The following is a 22,876-nucleotide window of genomic DNA, read 5'->3' as shown; positions in this document are numbered from 1 at the left end:
ATTTTCATTTCTTTAGGGTTAGCTACTAGAGATTTATTTTATTCCTTTGGTTGTGTCATGTCTTCCTGATTCTTCTTGTTCTGTAGTTTTATGTTAATGTATGTGCATTTAAAGAAACAGCCACCTCTCCCAGACTTTAAAGGCTGCCTTTGACTGATCTGCAACCTGGCTAGATTCTGGGTCTTTGTACTTAGTTGCCCCAGGCAGTCTTTTTTTTTTTTTTTTTTTTTAGGATTCGATAGTCTCTTGCTCCCTCTGGTGTCTGACTGTGCTGGTTTCTTTGGCATCTGATGTGAGGTGAGACAGATCGGCCTCTCAGGGAGTGCACTGAAGACTGATGATGCTGGAGACATGTCCTCCTCCCTACTGGGGGAGAAGCCTCAGTTCTGTGTCTTTTTCCAATCTTGCAGATCTGTGCTGGCTTCAGGGAATCTCCCTCCCCTTTTTCTTTGCTCCTACTGTTCAAGGCATCCAGACAGTGCTGACTTCTTCAGCACTTCGTGTGAGGCAGGACAAAAACCAGCCCCATTGGGTGCACTGTGAAAGGCAGAGTGGTCAGGCATGTGCTCCACAAGTAGCTCCCACCACACTCAACTGTAGAAGTCACAGGATGAGCTGATTTCTCTTGTCACTGGGCTGTGCCAGTCTGTGAGAAGGGCTGAGGCAGATAAAGTGAAATCCCTCTTTTTACCCATTTCAATGCAGCTGTTTTCAGTTCTGTGTTTGTCTGGGATGCTGCAGCTTCTTAAATGGATCCAGGATTTCTCATAAAGATAGGCTTGGACTGCCCATGCCACCATTTTTCTGACATCACTCAGAAAACTCAGGTGAAATTCATTTTAATGATGTATTTTATTTAACCCAATATATCCAAAACCTTATTTCAACTTATAACCAATATGGAAAAATTAGATATTTTATATTCTTTTTTACAAACTAAGTCTTTCAAATCTAGCATGTATTTTACATTTACAGCAGATCTCAATATGGAATAGACACACTGCAGGTGCTCAACAGCCATATGTAGCTAATGACTATGTCACTTTATAGACAGTGCAGCTCTGAATCTCCCCTCTCCCCCATTCATTTTCCTCCACAGGTATCGATTCTGCTCCCAGAGAGGTTCTCTTTGACTATTACCCTCCAGGACTATAAGTGATGTGGACATTAGGGAGGATGTATTACCTAGAGCTGCATGGTTTTCACAGCCCACCTGTATTTGATACATGCTTGGAGGATCCACTAGTAAATTTAGGGATTGAAAAATCACACAGTTGCTTTCTAAGCTTGTGTATGTTTGGGGATAGAATTCCCTCAAAAAATACACTGCTTTAATTCCTTGTAGAGCAATCACAATCAAATATTTTTGTGTAGACGTTTTCTTAGTACATCCTAGGAGGTACCTAAATTTAGGAGAGACCTGGAACTTCAATATCTCTTGCTAAGGGCACAACTTTCCTTACATTGGTTTTGGTGACAGATACAGAAGCAGTTGGCATTTTTATTCTTATAAAGCTCTCAGTTAATATAAATTGCAGGCTGAAGTAAAGAATGTCTCCCTTATTAAAGATGTACTTCCTTCCATCCTTGCTTGTAGGAGGGTAGCCAACAATTTGGGGTACCAGGACTAAGAGGGTTCCCAGGATGTAGAACTCTCCATTTCAAGGCTGGAATAGTCTCAGGCAAACAGGGATAAGTTTGGCACCCTAATCTGCAGATAGGTCAGATGTAGACTTAGGTTCTCACTCTCAGGATTTTGTTTTCCAAAGTCATACCTGCTCATTTTAGGATCTGTTATTTGTAGCTTCACTTCACATTTCAATAAAAAAAAGGACGGTTAGAGTGGTTGGTGCCAATAAATGCTAACGAGGGTCAATAACTGTTTTTGCAGACAAAGTACTAGGTCTTAACTTGATCTACAAAAATCTTCAGGGCTATATATTAAATAGAAGCAAAAATGTTTGGGGGGGAAAAATAACTACAAGTTGGATAAATAAAACTTTAAGTCTAATAGAAGGATGGTTTAAAAGATAGGCTTTGGAATCAGGCAGATCTGATTTAAAAGCCAAGACTTGCCACTTACTAGTTCTATGAAATCTAATAAATTATTTTACTTCTTTAAGCATAGTTTTCTCACCTGCAAAATCTCACTAGTGATAGTCCCTATCTTAAGGATTGCTGTAATGCTTAAATTAATGTTTAGACAACATACGCAAAACACTTAGCAAAGTACTTGACATAGAATAAGATCTTCAATACCTGATAATATAGAAATATTCTGACAATATGCACACATTTTAATGTATATTTATTATAATATTCAAGTAAGCTACTACATGCAAGGAAATTCCAGCAGTTTTTCCAGTTTAAAGTATTTTTTCTCGAAGATTTAAAATATTTATAGCATACTCATTCTGTAACACTTAGTTTAACCTTAGGGTATTAATATGTTTTCCCTGGTTACACGAGCATTTGTTTTAACTTAAGATGAGAAATACGTGCCCTAAAAAACAACTTAAATTTTACTCTGTTTTAACCACAATCTCATTTTTTGTGTGGATTTAGCAGACCAGAGGTGTTTTCCTTTCAAGGAAAAAGTAAGAATCTGAATGGCAGCATTTGACAAATGTTGTGTCAAATGCCGACTGAAACCTGGAAATCAATTGACCACATTTTTCTCACTGAGCAATGCGAACAAGATAGAACATGCCTGTGACCCCAGATTTCCCCTTCGGAATCTTTAGAGCGTGGAGGAAAAGAGTACCACCTTAGTCATCATTTTTTGAAATCTCAGAAATTGCCTTTCAATAGAAGACTCTGTTCCCTATAAAACTCTTTTCTACTTTTTTCCCAGCATCATGCAGGCAGGGAGTGTTGTTCACAATTACATCCTATCATATACAGGAAGTGTTCACCAAGCATTTGTTGTTATGAGTGAATCAAAGCCCAATCTTTTTAAGTTAATAATCCTCCTGGTAGACAAGAGATAAGTTGAAATGTCCAAAATAGCACTTAAAGTTTGCACCATTCATTTGAACAATTAGTCAATCATGCTGGTTTTGAGTGAAAAAAGCAAAGTCATTTTTCAAGGTTCTTTTTCCCTCACAACAATTAGCATACAATAGATGTTCAATAAGTATCTACTAAACTAAACTTCTAACCTTTTCCATTTCCTTCTGACAATGGCTAGCAAAGTCAATTTCATACTAATGTAATCTATAGGATACCTAGCTTGTTCCTGAAAATAAAATGGCATTATAGTGAATTCATAAGATGAAACCTACAAACTGTGAGAACAGAGCTAATCCTAATGAGAAAGGCAGAGCACAGGTTTTGAGTTGAGAAAGAATGAAACATTCTTTTTCTAGATCAATACTAATTCTTCCTTAACTATGAGGCATGTTGAACAGAGAAGATAATGAGCCCATCTGGTTTAAAGTCCAAAATTATTGCGTTAAACAAGGGCATCAGGATATTCTGTGACTGCAAAACTCATTTGGTTACCTATTACAGCGTTCAGTGGCGACCTATTTTGAGCAATTTGAACAAGGGAATTAAGGTTTCATAGAGGAGAAAATGACAGCAATTCCAGTTACATAAATGTAACTAATTCAATAAAATACAATTTTCCCCCTAGAATTTATTAGCATATCAACTAGATGAAATAAGCCTATATACAGACAGTTCTCATTAGTAACCTAACAATGAAACAGATGGCATCATTCTGGATAATGTAAAAGACTTGACTCTAAAAAGAACAGATGTAGCTCCAAATATTAAGGTACAACTAAACAAAACTTGAACCCTGAAATTTTAGAAAAAAATTTTTTTAATTTATTAAGTACATCCCACCAATTCTTGTATATATGTCTGAAACATTCCATATATGCTTCAACTCACACTGGGTAGGAATTTGATTTTTGCCATATATACTTTTTTTGCCTCATATACTTTCTACTTAACTTCTCTGTGGAGAATGTATACCTATTTTGCCTTACATATGTATATTTACATTTATATTTAATTTTCTCTTAAATATTTTGCTTTGAATTTGCAGTGGGACTAGTACACTTGAGACAATGTATTAGGACATTTATTCACTTCCTGAAACATGCGAATTCCAAAAGAGAAAATATTTTCTTCTATCTCAGAATGTAAAGCAGCATTAGAAAGTAAATACAGGAAGGTATCTATGTGATTGGACAACATGGTAACAAAAACCAAAAGTTCACTGAAAAATCTAAAATCCTCCTCTTTGAATATATAACTCTTTTCCTTGTGTCTAAGACAGAGGAGTCATGAGACAATACTTCACATATACCAAATGTTGTAAGTGCAGTCTAGACCTTAATAAAGAACCAGCTCTTGCTTTGTTGATCTTCTGTTTGTTTCCTATTCATTCATTTCTCTTATTTTTTTTACTTACCTTCATCAATACTTTTTGCCTTCTTGAGCTGATACTTAAAATGTTGAATTATTTTCAAATTGAGTTATAAATGAAACTTACTTTTTTTACCACTTCAATGAGCAGAACTTTCACTGTCATTCAATTCTAAATTTATTTTCATTGTGATTTCCTATTTATCTCTTATGTAGTAGTACTGTTTTAGTTTACAAATCTATGGAGTATACCTAAATAATTTTCTATTCTTGACTTACAATGTAATGTACTGTGTTCAGAGGACATGCTCTGACCTTCATTGGGACGTCTTTTGAGAACTAATACCTGTGCTTAATGCCAATGTTTATAACTGTTTCATGTATCCTTAAAAAGAATGTATATCTTCTATTTGGGGGTACAGATCAAGGTATTGCTTTTGTTCAGGACCATTACTTTTTTATTATCTACTTGATCTATCGATTTCTGATAAAGTTTTGTTAAAAATTTCCCAGTATCTTCGTGAATTTATCAAAGTTACTTTGTAATTGTGTCATTTTATATTTTGAGACATTGTTGGGTACATAGAAGTTCATAATTTTTATATCTTTTTATTAATTCTAACTATATTTATTATGTGGTAATCTTCATCTCTGTTTATGCTTTTTACCTTAGTTTCTACTTCATATTATTTTGCTTAACAAACTTTTTCTATTTTAATTATCCTGATATATATTTTAAATCTTCCTTTATTTTCTATCTTTCCATGTGGTTTAATTTCAGATTTGGCTCTTAAAGACATTAAGTGTCTGGATTTTGTAATGTTTATCCAATCTAATTATCTATTTCTTAATAGTGAAGATTAATAAATATGCATTTATTGAGTTTTCATATTACTATCACACTGGCCATATTTCTAACATTTTTCTCTGTTTTCACTTTTTCTTTTTTTATTTTGTTGCATTCTATTGGATTGGTAGTTTTATATAACATTGATAACTAGAATTGAGCATTTGGTATAGGTATGCATTGTAAGGGCTTTACATGTATACATTCATTTAACCTTCACAACAACTGTAAAAGGGAAGGACTATTAATATCCCCCTCTTGCATCTGAGGAACTTGAGGCACTGAGAGGCTAAGTAACTTGCTCCATGTCACATGGCCAGTAAGAGGTGGAGCTAGATTTGAACTTATCAAGTCAGCTGCTAGAAATTACACTTTTAACCACCACATTGTATTCTTCTTAAGGTACCTTTTACAGTGATTTTTAAATGACTTTTTGGTTTCAGAAAAGATTTACATTTACACCCGTAAGAATTTCCAAACTATGAACATTTTAGAGAGTCTAACATCAACAATGGAAAATAGGCACAAGCTTTCTGAAAAACTGCTATAATGTTACTCTTGTATTCATTGCCTAAAACTGAAGGGGTGGGTGGAGAATCAACACAAGGCCTTGTGATTCTTTTTAGTTGCATTTTTGAAGTCCAAACCATTTACAAACTAAATCCATTTGAAGAAAAACCACTTTAACTTACGAAATATACAACAAATGACCCAGGACTCCTCAGCCTAGGCTTTAAGAAGGTTTGGCAGTTTCAGCTTTGTGCAACTTGGACGCTAAACTGATATGTAAGAAGTAACTAGAGAGAGGGCAGCTGTGGAGAGGCCCTAAAGGCAATGCAATGTGGAACAAAGGCCATATGAAGCAGCACAAATGCAAGCCATTCTCAACATTCCAGCCTCCAGCCATGCTAGGCATTCCAGCTGAGGGACATCATGGAGCTGAGACAAACCATCCCCATTCTGCCCTCCCCAATATGTGAAATATTTGAATGATTGTCATTTTAAGCCACTCTTTCCTCCTCTTTCATTTCCACATCAAAGTCTCACACTGGTACCTAGGATTGTCACATGCCTGTGGTAGCTGCAAGGCTGTCCACTAGTCTGCATCCTGACTCCTTCACTAAGGGGTAGGAAATAACATGGAAATTACTCCGATACATGGAAAGATAATGAATCAGAGAAATGAACACTAGACATATCTAACAGCCAAGATATGGAAATGTGAGCAAGCTAACCATGGATTGTGCAATAAATATAGATGCCACCTGAGAGCAAGGACTTAACCGCTGAGTTGTCCTTGCAAAGAATCTATCAAATGAATAGTAGACACTATCTGTTAAATAACTGACAGAATTATAAAATGCTGATCACATTTGGCATATCTCTCATTTCAATAGATAGTAATATGTCTTTCATACTGAGAAAAGAGAGTTTCCTACATATCTTTCCTTTTTGATGACTATCATTAGGTGGGAATGGGGGCAGTAAAAGTAGTAACAGCTTCTGGGGACTATTCATGAAATTATGTAAAATTGACACAGAACAATTAATATAACCTAGTCAATTTTAAGGACAAAGAAAGAATACTTTAGTCACTCAAGGGAGAAAACACATGTGATAGCTAATTTTATGTGTCAACTTACCTGGGCCACAGGGTGCCCAACCTTTGGTGAAACATTACTCTGGGTGTGTCTGTGAGAGTGCTTATGGGTGAGATTAACATTTGAATTGGTAGACTAAGAACAGCAGATGGCCCTCCCTAATGTGGCTGGGCCTCATCTAATCAAATGAAGAGAATACCATAAAAAACTGACTAATGGGAACTTTACCTGCCTAACTGATTGAGCTGGGACATCAGTCTTTGGCCCGCAGACGAGAATGGGCACCAGTTGCCTCTCCTGGTTTTCAAGCCTTCAGGCTTGGACTGAAACTACACTATCAGCTCTCTTGGGTCTCCAGCTTGCCAACTGCAGAGCTTGGGACGTAGCCTCCAAAATCATATGAGACATATATCCTACTGGTTGTTTCTCTGGAGGTCCCTGACTAATACAACACGTCATCTACAAAGAAAAAAAAAAAAAATCAAGCTGGCCTCAGACAGCTCCATGATACTCAGTGCTAAAAAATAATGGAGCATGTTTCAGAAGAAAAGAAACCCAGCGTCAACAGAACCTGGAGGAACGTAACCCAAGAAGTTCATAGAAAGCCAAACTGTACTTCAAATATAAAAGTAATAAATATCTTCTCATACACAAGATCTCAGGAACACATAACTTATGAGCCTTTTTTGGACAGAATAGCTACTTGACAGTGAAATCCAACCAACCAAGAGATGAATCAACATAAAGATTTTATTCAATAGAGAAGTTATGGTGAAACAACTGATGGCAAGATTTGTGGCTCCGTAACAGCACTCAAGTGTCATAAGCTCGAAAACATGAAAATGACAACTTACCCAAGAAATCAGCAGGAGGAAGAAGGCATGGGAGTAAACATAAAAGCACAAATATTCTCATTTATCATTTTAGTGAAATAATAGATAACATTTAAAAAATACATCATGGGAGAAAAATGGCTCCAAAGACTTTGCTTTTCTCATAACCTTCTATTGGTAACCGTAGAAGTATTCTTTACAAAATAAAATCTCTTTGCGGATAAACATTCACTTAAATTCAGCAGTTCCTTCTATTTCATCTATTTCTCTTTCTTCCTTTAAAATTATGTGAATTTAATATGAACTTAAATTTTAAATGTTTAGTATAAAAACAATAGATATAATCTTTTACAAAATAATTTGATTTTATATCTATTTATTTGTTCATGAAATATTTATTGAGCATCTACTAGGTGCTAGAACCATGCATTGGTTAACAATACTGTGATGGTTCTTTTGGGTGGAGGGGTAATGAGGTTTATTTATTTTTTATTATCATCACTTTTTGATGGAGGTAATGGAGATTAAGCATGCTAAGCACGAGCTCTACCATTGAGCTATAACCCTCCCCCCATGTAATCCTATTATTAAAAAATTATTTTTCTCTAACTTCTATATCCAAGTGTATGTAGGAAAATATTAGGAAAATTTTTTATATTTCTGAGAAAAAGTTTGCCCTAAGAAACTTATATTCCACCAAAACGCTTTCCACATTAAAACAGCAACAAACATCCTCAAGCATGAAATAACCCAGGGAATATAACAAATCTGAGACTTTTCTGGGGAAAAAAAAATATGCTTTAATTTGTGCCAGTAAAATTAAACCAACAAAGAAGTGAATGAAAAATATATTTAATTAAAATTAGTTTTATTTTAAAGTAGTGAGAGCTGAAACCATCTTCACCACACAGCTTACTGTCTACAGTCACACGACTTTATTAATATTCCACTGTCATCATCAATATAACTTAAGTACCCCAGGAAACTCTGGCCCAGGAAAATTAAAGCAGCAAATAATTTTTTTGTTTATTCCAAGAATTTTATGAAAGATTCATAAACTCTTCAATAAAAAACATAAATGACAGTTTACACCCCCAGACTCTGAACCCATCACCTCAAAATCCACCAATTTTAAACTATTACACTACGACCCTTACCTAGTTCTAATCAAGCCCCTGTACTGGGAGTCCAGGCGTAAACTGGACTTCAGAACCCTCACAAATATCCCACCTTAGTCCCCCTCCCTCTGGGACGCGAAGACACTGTCAGGGCAGTGTTCCCCCTTACCACGGTGAAGGTAAAGCAGCTTCGTCTCCTCAGTGAGTTGTCTGGGTGGGATTTTGGGGTAACCAGCATTCAACAAAAATCGCGACTAAAAAAAAGAAAAAGAAAAACCCATGAATCAAAGCAAGGAAGCACTTACAAGACAATCCACGCAGACCCCAGACGGCAAGGCTAGGAACGGGCGGGGGCGGGGGGCGAGGGAGACGACAAAGACCAAGGCTCCTCCACGAAGGTCTGAGGTGGGCTTAACGTCCTCAAAAGCAGGGTCTTCGAGAAAGCCGCTGCGTTCCCTCCTGGGAGGCTGAGGGAACAAAGACCACGTTAACGCCTTTGCCTTCCGTCCTGCGCAGTATCTATCCAAACCGTGGCTCGCGGGCTGCCTACCTCAGAACCCTCTGGAACGCTGGTGGGAATGGAGCTCCTGGACCCTATCAGACTCTCTGGAAGGAGGCCTTGGAACTGGGGTGTTTAACAAGCTCTGTGCACTCATGAACTCTCACACCCAATTAGAGAACCCCTGAGCTGAAGGGGACAACGTGTCCTATGAAGGATAAACGTGCCCTTCCCCGGGGCTCCGGCGGCGGCGGCGGCGGTGGTCGCGGCGGCGGGGATTAGGGGAGGGGCGGGGAGGGGCGGGGAGGGGGAGGGGCAGGGCGGTGACGGCTCCGCAGGAGCGAGGGCGGGAACGGCCGAGGCCCCGGCTGGAGGCGCCGCTGGGAAGGGCAGTAGGAAGACCAAGGCTAGGGCAGTGTCTGGCTCACAGACAGAGCTGAGCTCGGGTTTTCCGTGGGCGCATCCATAGACGTGAGGCCTCGCATCGGAGCCCTGGACGGCGCTGGAGCTGGCAGGTAACGCGCCCGCCCCGCAGCTTCTCCAAGGTCGGCGGCAGGTCACCCGGCGCCACTTGCCGCTTGGACCGCTGCGGTGAAGGGCCGCTTCTCTCATCCAGCGAGGGGGTGGTGTGACCTCTCACACCCACGAGTCTCTGATTAGAAAGAAGGGACAGTGGAAAACTGCTTAGGGGGTTGTCTTCACCAGCCTCCTTCCTCCCCGTGACTGTACTGTAACTGGGACAGAAGGAAAAGAATGGGGATAGGTGGCCTTTTTTTTAGGAGCTGAGCGGAAACGCGTAGACAATTACTGTAGGCATGGCAAAAGAAACTTTTGTACGTTCTTGGACTTGACGTCTAATAAAAGTACCTTTTCATGTGGTAAATTATGTGTTGATCGGCTAGGTTTCTCCCGTGTGTTTTATACAGAAATGGAATTGATAAACCATTTTAAAAATTACCCTTTCCAACATTACCTTTTATTAAAAGAGCTTTGACTCTTTAATTAAAACAGCTAAGAACTTTTGGGTGGAATAGGTGATTTTGATATAGCCTTCAGCAAATTGCATGCCCAAACTCTATCTCTCTTCATCCAAGGTGGCGTCTCAACTCTGTAAACTACACCTCCCTCCCCACCCCCTAAATTTTGACTGATTGGATAGGAGCCATTTACAGGACCTTTACAGCAACCTGACTTCTTTCCCATTCCTTTCATTTTTCAGTTATTTAAAGTTTGTTTCTGGATAGTAATCTCTGTTAGAACCAGGAAATTTTGTCTTATATCCTGGCATTTTTAAAGAAAAATTATTTACGACACTTGTTAAAGAACAGTAAGGCAGAATTTATTCAGAACTATCATGAGAAGGCTAGGGACCCCAGCAACAGAGTTTTGTAGGGAAGGAGAGGGATGGAACTCAACTCTGAACGCAACAAGGAAAAGTGGTAATTTATGGCAAAGGAATGAGGTGCATGGGAGTAAGGGGAGTCAGTAAGTCGAAAATTACCGAGAGGAAATACCAGGGATAAGGGGATTCCAGCTGAACTGATCTGACACGATTCTTGCTAAAGGCAGGCGAGAGTGATCAGACATCACCTGGGGGATTACGGAAGATGAAGGATCCAACTTGGATATTGAGGAAGATCAAGTATTAATGATAGTGCATTCCAGTTAAACTGATTTAGCAATGTTTTTGCTAAAATGTGAAAATACAGAGACCAACACAGAAGTCCAAAGTCAAGGCCAAAGTGGGAGGGTAGAGCTCAGTGGTAGAGTGTGTGCTTAGCATGCACAAGGTCTGAGATTCAAGCCCCAGTACTCTCATATAAATAAATAAATACATACATAAATAAATAAATAAATAAATAAACAAACAAACAAACAAACAAACAAACAAACCTAAATAAAAATAAAATATAAATTAAAAAAAGAAGAATACAAAGTCAAGACCTAGTTGAAAAAGAGGTCAGAAGAGCCTGCTCAGAATTCAGTCAAGGAAAGAATCTTTGTCACCATATCTTCAGATCCTAGCACAGTGTTTTATACATGGTAGATATTCAATAAATATTTGTTAAATTAAGTAGCACCATACTGGAAAATGTTGGTCAAATGCGATTATTTCAGTTTTAGTGGAATCAATGGTTAGATAGTCTTTCTAACATTAACTGGTCAACAAGTTATAACTGTTACTTAATATCATTCTTCATTTGTTCTAATAAAATAAAGCAGTCCATGTAAAAGATCAAATCTGAGAAGGAATTAGTGCAATGGAAAGATTAAAATGTTTAGAATCTTATGAGAACTTTTTTAAAATCCAAGATAGTACATTTACACTCTGTGTGAACTCAGGCAAGTTATTAAACCTTTCTTAGATTCCAGTTATCTGTAAACTGGTGTTTATATTAGCTACTTCCAGAGTACTTGCACACATTCAGCAGGCTTTTCTTCTAAAAACATATGAAAGATACACAGACAAAAAATTACAATTGAGGTCAACTTCAGCATTAGCCAACTTTTTCCTCCTTTCACTTTTCTGATACTTATTCTTCCCCCTTCCTCACCTTTTTCAAAATTATCATCACCTCTATGGCTTCTTCAGTAAGTAATGCACAGTATGTGAAACCATATTTATCACAAGTGCCAAGTTTCAAAATCTGATGCTAATGTGAATTCTGAACCTTCATCCAGTGACTCTTGATTTCTGGATGCTATCAGTAAACTGAAGAAGTTCATTTTTAAAAAATAATAATAATAATCTCTCCATACTTCCTTTCTGGTAAATTGTTCTAACAGTGCCTGGACCCTGTGTTTTTGTTTTCCTTGACTGTTTTAACTGTAATATTCTTCCTTTTTTCCAACCAGTACTGTATTCATCATAGTCAACTATTTCTAGGCCTTCAAAGCAAAAATGGCCTGCCTTTTCTGGCTCTGATTTTATTTTGTAAGTTTTTTTCAGAACTTTATTGGCAAAGTAGTCTTTGGGTGCAACATGGAAACTTAAAACAAATGACACAGACTGTCAGGATGTGAAAAATTTAATATCCTACATGTTTTTCAAGATTGGTTCATCATATTCCTGTACTGATTCACTCACCTATCAAGAGCATGGGAACATTTCTAACACAGGGAACCAGAACTCTGGAATTTGGAATCTGGCTTTCCTGCTGTTACTGCTTTTTCTTCTGCTCTCCTTTATTTTTCAGGACTGTTTTGTCCATTTGGGCTGCTTTAAGAAAAAAAAACACAAATTAGGTAGGTTATAAACAACAGGCATTTATTTCTTACAGCTCTAGAGGCTGGGAAGTCCAAGATCGGGGTACCAGCGCGGTCGGGTTCCGGTGAACTCCCTCTTGCAGGTTGCAGACCGCCTGCTTCTCGCTGTGTCCTCGCATGGTGAGTGAGTGAGCTAGTCCTCTGCCGTCTCTTTTAAGAACCACATTAATCCCTTTCATGAGGGCTCCTCATCATACCTAATCACCTTCTGAAGGCCCTCCCTCTTAATACCATCAACTTGGGGTTAAGATTCCAACATATAAATTTTAGGAAGACACAAACATTCAGATCATAGCCAGCACTCCAGCCAATTTATGCTCTTCATCATCTTTCCTGTACCATTCTACTTCTGCTTCTGGAAGGTCAGCATTACCACAGAAAACTCCTTCCCTTGCCAAAGGAAGATTGGTTGAACACTGCATTCTTCATTTCCACACATAATTTCTTACAATAGACCTTGACTTCCAAATGAGCACGTTTCACCTGAAGTTATTTCAGTGCCTTGAGTCTTCCTTTTCCTGCATAAAGTTCAGTGTAGCTTGAAGGGGTATAAAAGACGGTCTTAAATCATTCTTGTAAAGATACCAAAACTTGAAGATTCTGCATCACCAGGTACATGAGTATTTCTTTCTTAAGTTGGATTTTTAGCAGGTTTAAGAAATCTGAAGGAACATCATCGAATTTCTTCCATGTAAAAAAACAGTAGTAATCTTATACATGTGTTCATGTACACCTGTGTCCTCTGTTTTCAGGGGGCAATGGAGTTCTCAAAGGCTCCAAGACTAGTAGCACGTAGGAGGAATCACTGCGTAAAAGGCGTGGTTTGGGCAGAAGAGGGACAGATGTGGAAATGCTGCACAGTATCATCCCACCACTGGATTTAGGTCCAAAAGGCTGTGCATGTTCTGACCCCTAGCAGTGATTCCAGCCTTGCTTCCTGTTACTCCTAGTCCTTCCCTTCACATGTGTTCAAACCTGTGCTTCTGCAGTTTATCATCTGTATGTCATCACACTGTAAGGTCAGGATGTGATCTTGTTTCTTTCCTCTCCACTAGAACCCTTCAGGGGAAGGTTGTTAGAGTAACAGCCCCTCTATCTAATAGTACTTGTGATAAATATTTAGTTAATATGAGTTAATGAATAAAGCAAATGATGAACGTTGCTCATCACATACTGGATTTATTTTAATTATGGAGTATTCACCTTACCTGTCTCCTGATAAATAGATATCGACTCACTTCCATCATTGCCACCGCCCAGCTCCCACTTCCATCATCACCAGTGGACTATGAGGTCTCTGAGAAGAAGAAAAACATTTCATTAGCTGTGTCCCCTGAAACATATACCACACTGCCTGGAACAAAATGTATATTTTAATTGAATTCATAATTCCTTCTCAGATTGGCTTTTGCGCTTTGCATATCACTAAGTGGACACCATAGTAGGCCTTAAAATGCATTTTATAGATTTCTCACTTTATCCCACAAGATTTACTGCAAAGGGAAGTCACTGTGAGTGAGTCAATACATCACTGAGCTATTATGAAGATTTCAAAATGTTTTAAAATTGTTAAATATTTCTCCATTGCTCCTTGGAGAGGCTCGGGAAGTCTTTTCCATCTCCCCATGGCTTTGTTTTATTTTGGTTTCTAAACATTTTAGCAGGATATTAAAACAAACCACTGGGCTGGGGGTGAAACCACTGAGAAAAATCTATGAGGCAGGTTAAATGTGTTGGAATTTGTAAGAACTTTCCTTTTTAATCTGGGACCTCTAGGGACTGTTAAAGGCAGAATTTGGCTCTTGGAGTTAAATTAATTCTATATTTTTCTCTAGAAGCAATAGAAATTCTAGTATCAGGGCTCATTATTTCAACTTCCAAAAGTGGCTGAATACATCTAAAAAGATTACTCTCACTGTGAGGTATGAGGGACTGGGAAATCCATGACATAAAGCTGGAGTTGAAGATACAAATCTGATCACCAAATAACATTCTTGTTGGGAGTCTACTGGAGTCATCTAGTAGGGGTGATGGGGTCCAGTGTTATATTGAAGACACAATTCTTATACAAAGACCAAAAACTACTGCTCTTTGTTTTTGTCCTCTCCTCCAATATTGTCAATTTCCTCACATGGTATTTGGATTCATTGTCAAATTATACCACCCTGTGGGTAGGCTTCCAGAACCTTCCCACTACCAACAGCAGCAGTGGATATCTGACTTGAAAGCACCCCAAGAAATCAAATAACCCTAATTTGATATTAAGAACTTCAGATTCTTAATCTACAATAGCATTTCAATATTCTGTGCAGAGTGCTACATCATAAATTTAATGTTTATACTAAATATGCTTTATTTTGTCTGAAGTTAAAAAAAATTTTAAGGAAGTTATGAGGGAAAAAAGTAACTATCTTGTAAATCCTAAAGAAAAGAAAACTCACTATATAATAAAAATTAAAGCTCTCTTTTCTTATACAACTCAGTCACATCTCATAATGTGAATTTGATATTTGAACAGTGATTGTGAAAAATCAAATGGTCCAATTTTGTTAAAGAATGAAGTGTTTAAAATATAACTGAACTATTTTAATTCAATTAAGGTAGAAAGTTCTACTGCTTTATTCTATTTGTCAAATACGTCACATATTAAACCTTATTTGGGAATTACTTCTGAAGTTAAGCGAACACAAAACTTCTAACAGAAGCACAGAACTCTCATCAAAAGATTCCCGCAGAAGCAAACATTGGTACCATTACTTAACTGAAAGGAAGAAGCAGTTGCAAGATTTAAAGCCAAATGTTTGTGGCACCCAATGTTTGAAGCTAATATAAACTATTTCTTCTTTGTCCATCAGAGTTAACCATTCACCTCACTCTCAAAGACTCAGGTGAATCAGAGTCAACACGGACCTCTCAGCGACATCCTTCAGGGAGGTAAAAGGAATAAAAGAAACAAATACTAAATTTATATCATTATTTTCAAAGGAAAAATGTTTAAAGAAGCTTCTCCAACTGATTTTCTGTTTCGTTGTTTGGTCTGGTTTTGGGGAGTGGAAATACAACCTCAGCTTTGGGACCTAGATCTCTCCAAGTGCACAGCAATGTCTCTTGTGTCTGAATTTGCAAAGTTCTGGTAGAAACATGAAGAATCTTAAAGACAGGAATTCATCTGAAATATCCAATGATTTTTGTTATGTCCACTTTGTATAATCAGAAAAAAATTATAAAATTTATCATTCCATAAAACTATTAGATTAGAGATAATCAGCCACAGAAGTTCATGAAATTAACTTTTTCTGAAGCAGATCATTAGTTTTTATATCAATCAGTCAAAAAGTGGTGCTGAAATACATACAACATTTGGGAGGACTCAAATCAAGCCTGAAACAGCAATTCAGGACCCAAGAACCCAGAAGTTTGCAAACTCGAAATGAGAGAGAGTGAGCAACAAAATTCACATTTATGCTGCTCCTGAATCCTTGTGCTATTCTGCCATCTATATTCCCCACACTTGAAATTTAACTGATTAAAGTCCCTGAGCATAAGAACCTGAAAAATATTATTGTGTGCTTTTATAAATATTCAATTAATACTGATTTCATCATTTTGAGATTTTTGTGACCAAATAAGAATGCTTATCCTGCAACAATTCTGTTTGGTCTACCCTCTTCTTTCTTTAACAGCACAATCTTTAAAAAAAAAAAAAAAAAAAAAGAGGCAAGGCAACATCACAGAGTTGAAAACAACAAAAATAAACACTCTTGGAGGATGGCACAACAGAAGAGAAATTCTCTAAATAGATAGTCTCAATTTACCATTTTTCTCCTCTTATTCACTGGAAAAGATCCTTACTCTCCCAAGAATAAATTTTTGTTTATCAAAAGATAAACAAAAGAATCCACAATTTATAATGTAAGAATGATAATAATTTAAAACGCCATCATCCATATTCCCTGTGGCATTTTTTAACTAACAGCTATCTTCTCTGTCTCTGCTAATTCCCAGAAAAACAAAACTAAATCTAGACAGCCCTCTTATAAATTATGATACATTTCTGGGAGCATGGGAAAATCTTCAGTTATACAACAATTGGTGTCCCACTATGTATAGTGAGAAAATTGCCCTCAAAAATTTAATTATAGAATTATCAATTGAGTAACTGATCATAAACTCTCATTTTTTAAATTATTCTACTAACTTTTAAAAATTATTAATACCATGTTACTGGACATCAATAGAGGCATTTTGTAGTGCTTACGGTAAGTACCTGATACTTAGGTAGACATTCAGTAAATGTATTTTTTAAGTGAATGACAAAGCAGTTATTCCTGACTTTTCTTTATTCTCTACCTCCATGTCAGATAAAATTGTTTTCCCCTGTTACTATAATATAACTGAGTTTTAAAATGTTCTGTCTGATTTTAACCACTAGCCTCACCTTAAAATAATCTGAATTTAAATTGCCAGTATAGTTTATTGAGATCCACTATATTTTTATTGAATACTGATCATGCAGAAAATACAGAGCTATAACAATCACCCACTGGCTCTGGAGAGCTTATAAAATAGAAAGGACAACAAGTACATTAAAAGTTATGACAAAGGAAAATATAAACATCAGAAGACAGGAGGACACAAGGGTGAACCAAGGAGCTCAGCCTGAGGTGTCATGGAAGAGGTAACATCTGAGATAAACTGTGGGGAGAAAGTGGCAAGTCTTGACGGATGAGATTAGAGAAGAAGGGTCTCCCAAGCAAAGAAAACACAATGTCCTTTTTTAGGTCTATTCAGGGAACAATGACTGACTAATTTTACTGGAGCAAGAGGAAAATGTAAGAATAAAGTCCAAGCGTAGCCTGAAAGTTTATGTTCAGCTTGAGGCTGGAGGGGTCTATACTTATTTTAGTAGGCAATGGAAAGGCATTTAAGGTTTCTACCAGTCAGGGTCTGAAGCAAATAGCACATTCAAAGGGGATCAGTGGGTGGAGTTTGATGGAGAGACTATTTTCAAAGGGTGTGGGTAAGGGACACCAACAAGGGATGGTGGACCCCATCCCGCCAGCAGCAGTGGAAAAGTTCACCACCACCAGTCCTGAAAGGGGAAGTGGAAAGAGACATAATTGGAACTTGCATAGAGAAGCTATAACTGTAAGAATGTGTCCCTGACTTGAGGCAACTCCTTCTGTGGAGGAGGACAGGTAACCTTCTGCTGGAGAGCCGAGGGAGTAAGTACTCAACCTGACTCTGTTCCCTTGAGTCTCCTGCTCGTGCCTCCTACTGGCTAAACCTAATTGGAAGCCAGAAGGGAAGGAAGTCCATGGATACAGTTCATGTGGGCCTTCCCCCCAGGGCACAGAGCAGGACCGAGAAAGGAAAGGAATGGGTCTGGAGGGACAGAAAGAAAATATACGGAACAAGACTTTTACACAGAAGAGAGACATACGTCCCAGGAAAATTCATACAATAGGTACAGAGAGAATCAAGAGATATGTAGATGAAGAAATTAGGAATATAATAGAGAAGACTGGTAAAGTCAGAAATAGGGCCATAGCAGTGGGAAAAAAGTTCAAGATTACCAAAAAGTGATCAATTATGGGGCTTCTAACAGATTAGAGGGAGAGAAAGCAGGAAATTAGAAGTCCAAAGTTTTCAATCTTGTTTCCTGGGAAAACAAGGCCATGATTAGAAACATGAGTAAGTGCTGTGAGTGCAAACCGGACGGCGCTGTCAGCCATGCTCTGCCTCAGAAGCTTCCCTCCTAAGCCTTGCCTGTCTCTAGAAGTGCTCTGAATATGGAAAATCAGAATCTCTAGGGTAGCCTAGGATGAAGTGGAAGTTCAGGCCTTTGGAAGCCTGAAAAGAATGCTTATCAACTGGAACCTGATAAGTGGGCGGGATACCTGGTGCATATTTGATATGTTCTATCTTTTCACATTTTTGGAAATACGTATTAATGTTCAGTGACATTTCCTGAAAGCAAACTTTGCTGGCCTGTGGTCTATTGGAAGTAACATCTAACCCTGCTATTTAAAGCTATGTGAATTGGACAAGTTGTGGAATTTTGGGGGGGCTTAGTTGTCTCAAAAATGTAGAAAAATAGCTCATCTTTAAAAAGCCAGAAAGCTGAAAAAGTAGGATATAAGGTGTACACACACACACACACACACAGAGGGAGAGACAGAAAAGATTTTGATTTTATTCCAAATCAAAAATAAAACAATAAAAAGGGGGAAGGAAACAATACTTTTTTTTTTCCATTTTCACTACCTTCCAGGAATAATAATGAATTTTTTAATATATATCATTTCATTTATTGCCTAAAATAACTTTGGGGAGTAGGTACTTTACAGTAACTGGTTTTAGAGATGTTTAGTAATTTCCCCAAGGTCATACTGATAATAAAGGCAGAATCAACATTCAGCCAGGGTCAGTAAGATTCCAGTGACCTTAATATTTTCACAGATTAGTATTTACAAGTTTTATTAATTTTAATGCATGCTATACCCTTATGATTTTTGCCATATCTATATGCCATCAATCGTATTTTTAACTTAATTTTAAAATTAAGTTGCCATCTTTTTAATTTAAAATAACTATTTGAAACTAAACTTTATTCCAATCAATAAAAAAGTATCCTCTTTAAGTGAGGGATATATTTTAAATAAATACAATGAAAAGACAAAAAAATTAAATGCTGCAGTTTAGAGTGAAATGTGTAGAGTTCCTAAGTGTACCTGACAGGAGTGGGTAGGCCTGGGGAACATGTGCTAGGAGGGGTGCCCTAGGAGTCGGGTGCAATGCAGGACAGGTTTCTACCCAAGGTCACAGCAAGAAGCACAGCAAGACAAAGAGTCCAGATCAACTTTGGGCCCCACATCACCTTTATACCCTTCCTGAAAAATCTACATAAAAAAATTATACTGCTGAACCATCTCCCCCCCCAAAAAATATCATCCAAAATAACACATAAATGGGTAAGTCATAGGGGAAGACAGATGGGAAGAGCCAAGCGTAAAATGCAAACCAAACAACTGTAGTAACTGTGGTTACAAAATAGACTCCAGTGTTACAATTCTTGAAAGAAAGGCAGTGTAAAGTAAAAGTAGTAATTTGGCACTAAGGCAAATGGAAATCAACTAAAGCAAGGGGTAGGAACGGGAAGAGAGAAGAAGGGTCAGTGTCAACAATTGAAACAGCGTGGTACTGCCACAGGAATGAAGGACAGGTGAGAAAAGAATGATGTGCCCGGACAGGGACAGGAATATCAGGGGATTGGTACATGATGCATATGTAATTACAGTTGGAAGCGGAGTAAAATCAGGAATTAGTACATGATAAATACCTATTTAAAATTAAAGGGGGATTAAAATTCCCAATAAATTGCTTGGGAACAATTAACTTTTTTTTTTTTGGAAAATATTAACGTGAGATTAAGTATCATTTAGGAATGACTTCATCTGCAAATAGCAAAAGCTCCAGCTCACAGTTGCTTAAATAAATTGGGGGTTTATATGACTTGTCAACAAGGACTCTGGGGATAGGCTGTTCAGGACTGACAATGTCTCAACAGTGTCATTTAAGACCTACGTTGTTTCTCTTTTCACTCCACCATCATTTCTCAGCAGGCTGTTGTCCGCATCCTTATTACCTCAGGGTATAGATGCCTGGGCACCCCATGATCTCGGGCCTGTGTTCTAGGCACAAAGAAAGGGGAAAGGCGGAGGGTAGATGGGGCAAAGCAGTCACACATTCACCAAATCATAACAGCAGTGGCATATGTAACCAGATTGTTTTTATCTCTAGTTTCTTGTGTGATCTGAATTTTTCCAATGATTATATATTGAGTTTCAGAAATAAATTATGAACCTATTTCCATTTTGCAGAGAGATTAATTAATCCAGGAAATCATAAATCTCTTCCAAAATCAGTAAGCCTCTGTTGCTCTGTGATTCTCAATATTTTGAATCATCAACTTTTATTTTTAGTACAGACCACTTACTAGATTTCTTCTTGTGGAAAATGAGCCGTACAGAAAACTTACTTTCATGTTCCAAACCCCTGGGAACACAAAAATTATGGGTTGTCTTACCAATAATGCTGAATCTCTAAGAACTATATTTAGTGCTTTAGGTAAGCTGTGTATTTCCAAGCATCTAACTGCAACTGCCAAAAATCATTCCTGGCATGATCTTCCCAGAAAGAGAAAATATGGGGGGTCAGAAGAGAAAAATCAACCTACAATGAAATTTTCAATACTTACCACTGTTAAGTTCGGATTTTGTTTAAATATTCTGTTCTACCCTAGAATATTTTCATTTTTACCATAAAGATGAATATGATTTTTAAGAATTCAGTACAAATATAGAGTACCAAAAAGTTTGGCAGATTTTAGAATAAACAGAAATAGAATTCGAATTCTATTGAATTAGGGAAAAAACTTCACCTTTCCCTAAACTAAAATGGTTCTTATGATTAAGTTATATGATATGCTGAAGACTTTAATCCCCGTTAATTATTTCATAATGTGTAGGCTCAGTCATACTAACATTGGTGGTAGAGAAGCACTTAATGAAATGGTATTTAATTGGAGGTGACAGATTTTTCCTCATTCCTGATCTTCAGAGAACTCAGGAAAGCAATTTTCCACATGCTGTTTTCTAAAGAGTTAATATGAAGCCCTTAAATAACCACTCTGAACATCCTCTCAATTCCTGGGAACGATGAAGAGAACAGGCATCCAACCAGGCTGCTCACCAGCCCCTGGAGTGCAGCTCAAAGTCATTCCTTGTAAATAGAGAGAGATTGAAATTGCCATTTCATTTTCCCTTCATTCTTTTCTCCACCTGTGGGATTGTCTCCGATCCATGGAAAAGTGCAATTTGCTACATGAAGCGAAGCCAGTTTTATTATCACTTTAATAGTAGTCTGAATCCTTACCCTCTACTCAAGAGGTCTGTGATCTTTAACAAGTTATTCAAAATCTTTGGCATTCAGTTTCCTCACCAGTAAAAATAGTGCCATTATGAAGATTAAGAATGACTGTGTTTCCTACAATGAAAAAAGATATGCATATGTATGACTGATACATTATTCTGTACACCCAAAATTGACACGACATAGTAAACTGACTATGCTTTGATTAAAAAAAAAGAAAGAAAATAACAGTACAAACGTTAAAAAAAGAAAAGATTGTGTCTGTGCCTGATAACCACTTACTATATTTTAGCTGTGATAGACATTATATATTATGTTATATAATTAAAATCCCATCCGTTTTTCAAGATTCTGCATTCTTGTCCAGCTTTCACAATGAAACCATCAGCCCTACCAGGTAGTCTGAGCCATCTGCCCTTGCTGTAAGACATTATCTGTATTATTTGAGAATTTAATTATATCCTGTGTTATAAGTCACTCCCTAGCTTTCCCATGCTCTCCCAGGAGGAGACCTTGCTCCTGCAGGGTCTGATGCCCTGCCTTAATCCTGACCAAAGTAGGGGAAATATATGCTGAAAGCCAAGAGTTCCTGTGGTCTGGAGTAATTCTCACTCTGTACTGTGTATAAATGGATGAGCTCCATCCACCCAACTTGTTTCTCCACTAAGCAGATTTGCTTCTGGTTCAGGTCTCAGTTTCCTTACATGTTTATCCAGGTGTCCAGATCCCAGCATCTTTGCCTGAACTCAGCCTCCTTGGCTTCCATCCCTCACTATCTTCTGCCAGCCCTGTCCACAAAAAGTGGTAAAGTTATTCCTGCTTCCTACCCCCACCTCCCTGTCACAAGTAAGGATTAGGTCAAAAATGTACTCATCAGTTAAGATCAGAATATATATCCTAGCAAAGCCTATTCATCTCTTCTTGGTTTCTGAATTCTCTTTGTCATATCCCATCCTCCAGATTAGACCTCCTTTAATATAGATGCCCTGTGATTTCATCATCATGACCTTTGAGTACTACCTATTTAACTTGCCCACAAACGCATGTCAGGTCAAGCCTTCAGCCTGACGAGAGGTCGTGACCAAAAGAATTGAGATTATACAGACCCTTAAGGAGAAGTAACAAAGTTTACACTTTATCATAATGAGAAGACTTTGAGGGTTTAAAAGGGAAGTGATGTGATAAGATTTGCCTTTTAGGAAGATCACTCTGAGTGCAGTGTGAAGACATCTGGATAGTATCTTTTTATTATAAACATCAAACCAGTTATGAAAGGAAGGAAAAATCTTAAGGGCAGGAAGGCGAAAGGAGACTGAGATAAAAAGGTCTGATGTTGGAAAGTGATGTACAGTTAGAGAGAAGTGGAAGGAAAATGTTACAGAGGTAGAATCAACAGA

At 37.7% G+C, this 22,876-nt stretch overlaps 2 long non-coding RNA genes across 2 annotated transcripts in view; one reads left to right on the top strand and one right to left on the bottom strand.

Moving 5' to 3' along the window:
• Positions 1-9,545, bottom strand: part of LOC116668077 — a 42,464-nt gene extending 32,919 nt beyond the window's left edge. Inside the window, exons 1-2 of the long non-coding RNA XR_004325157.1 lie at positions 9,330-9,545; positions 8,949-9,033 (exon numbers count right to left, since the gene is read on the bottom strand). This is a non-coding gene — a long non-coding RNA (uncharacterized LOC116668077). The remainder of the gene's footprint in view (positions 1-8,948; positions 9,034-9,329) is intronic.
• A 6-nt stretch (positions 9,546-9,551) lies between these two features.
• On the top strand, positions 9,552-15,484 carry LOC116668082. Its single transcript, XR_004325162.1, has 3 exons — positions 9,552-9,793; positions 12,560-12,665; positions 15,401-15,484. It is a non-coding gene; the product is annotated as an uncharacterized LOC116668082 (long non-coding RNA).
• The last annotated feature ends 7,392 nt before the right edge of the window (positions 15,485-22,876 follow it).

This window comes from Camelus ferus, chromosome 13 (assembly GCF_009834535.1).
Source record: "Camelus ferus isolate YT-003-E chromosome 13, BCGSAC_Cfer_1.0, whole genome shotgun sequence".
In the NCBI taxonomy this organism is placed as follows: domain Eukaryota; kingdom Metazoa; phylum Chordata; class Mammalia; order Artiodactyla; family Camelidae; genus Camelus; species Camelus ferus.
The sequence above is the reverse complement of the archived record's forward strand: the minus strand, read 5'-3'. Positions and strand labels throughout refer to the sequence as shown.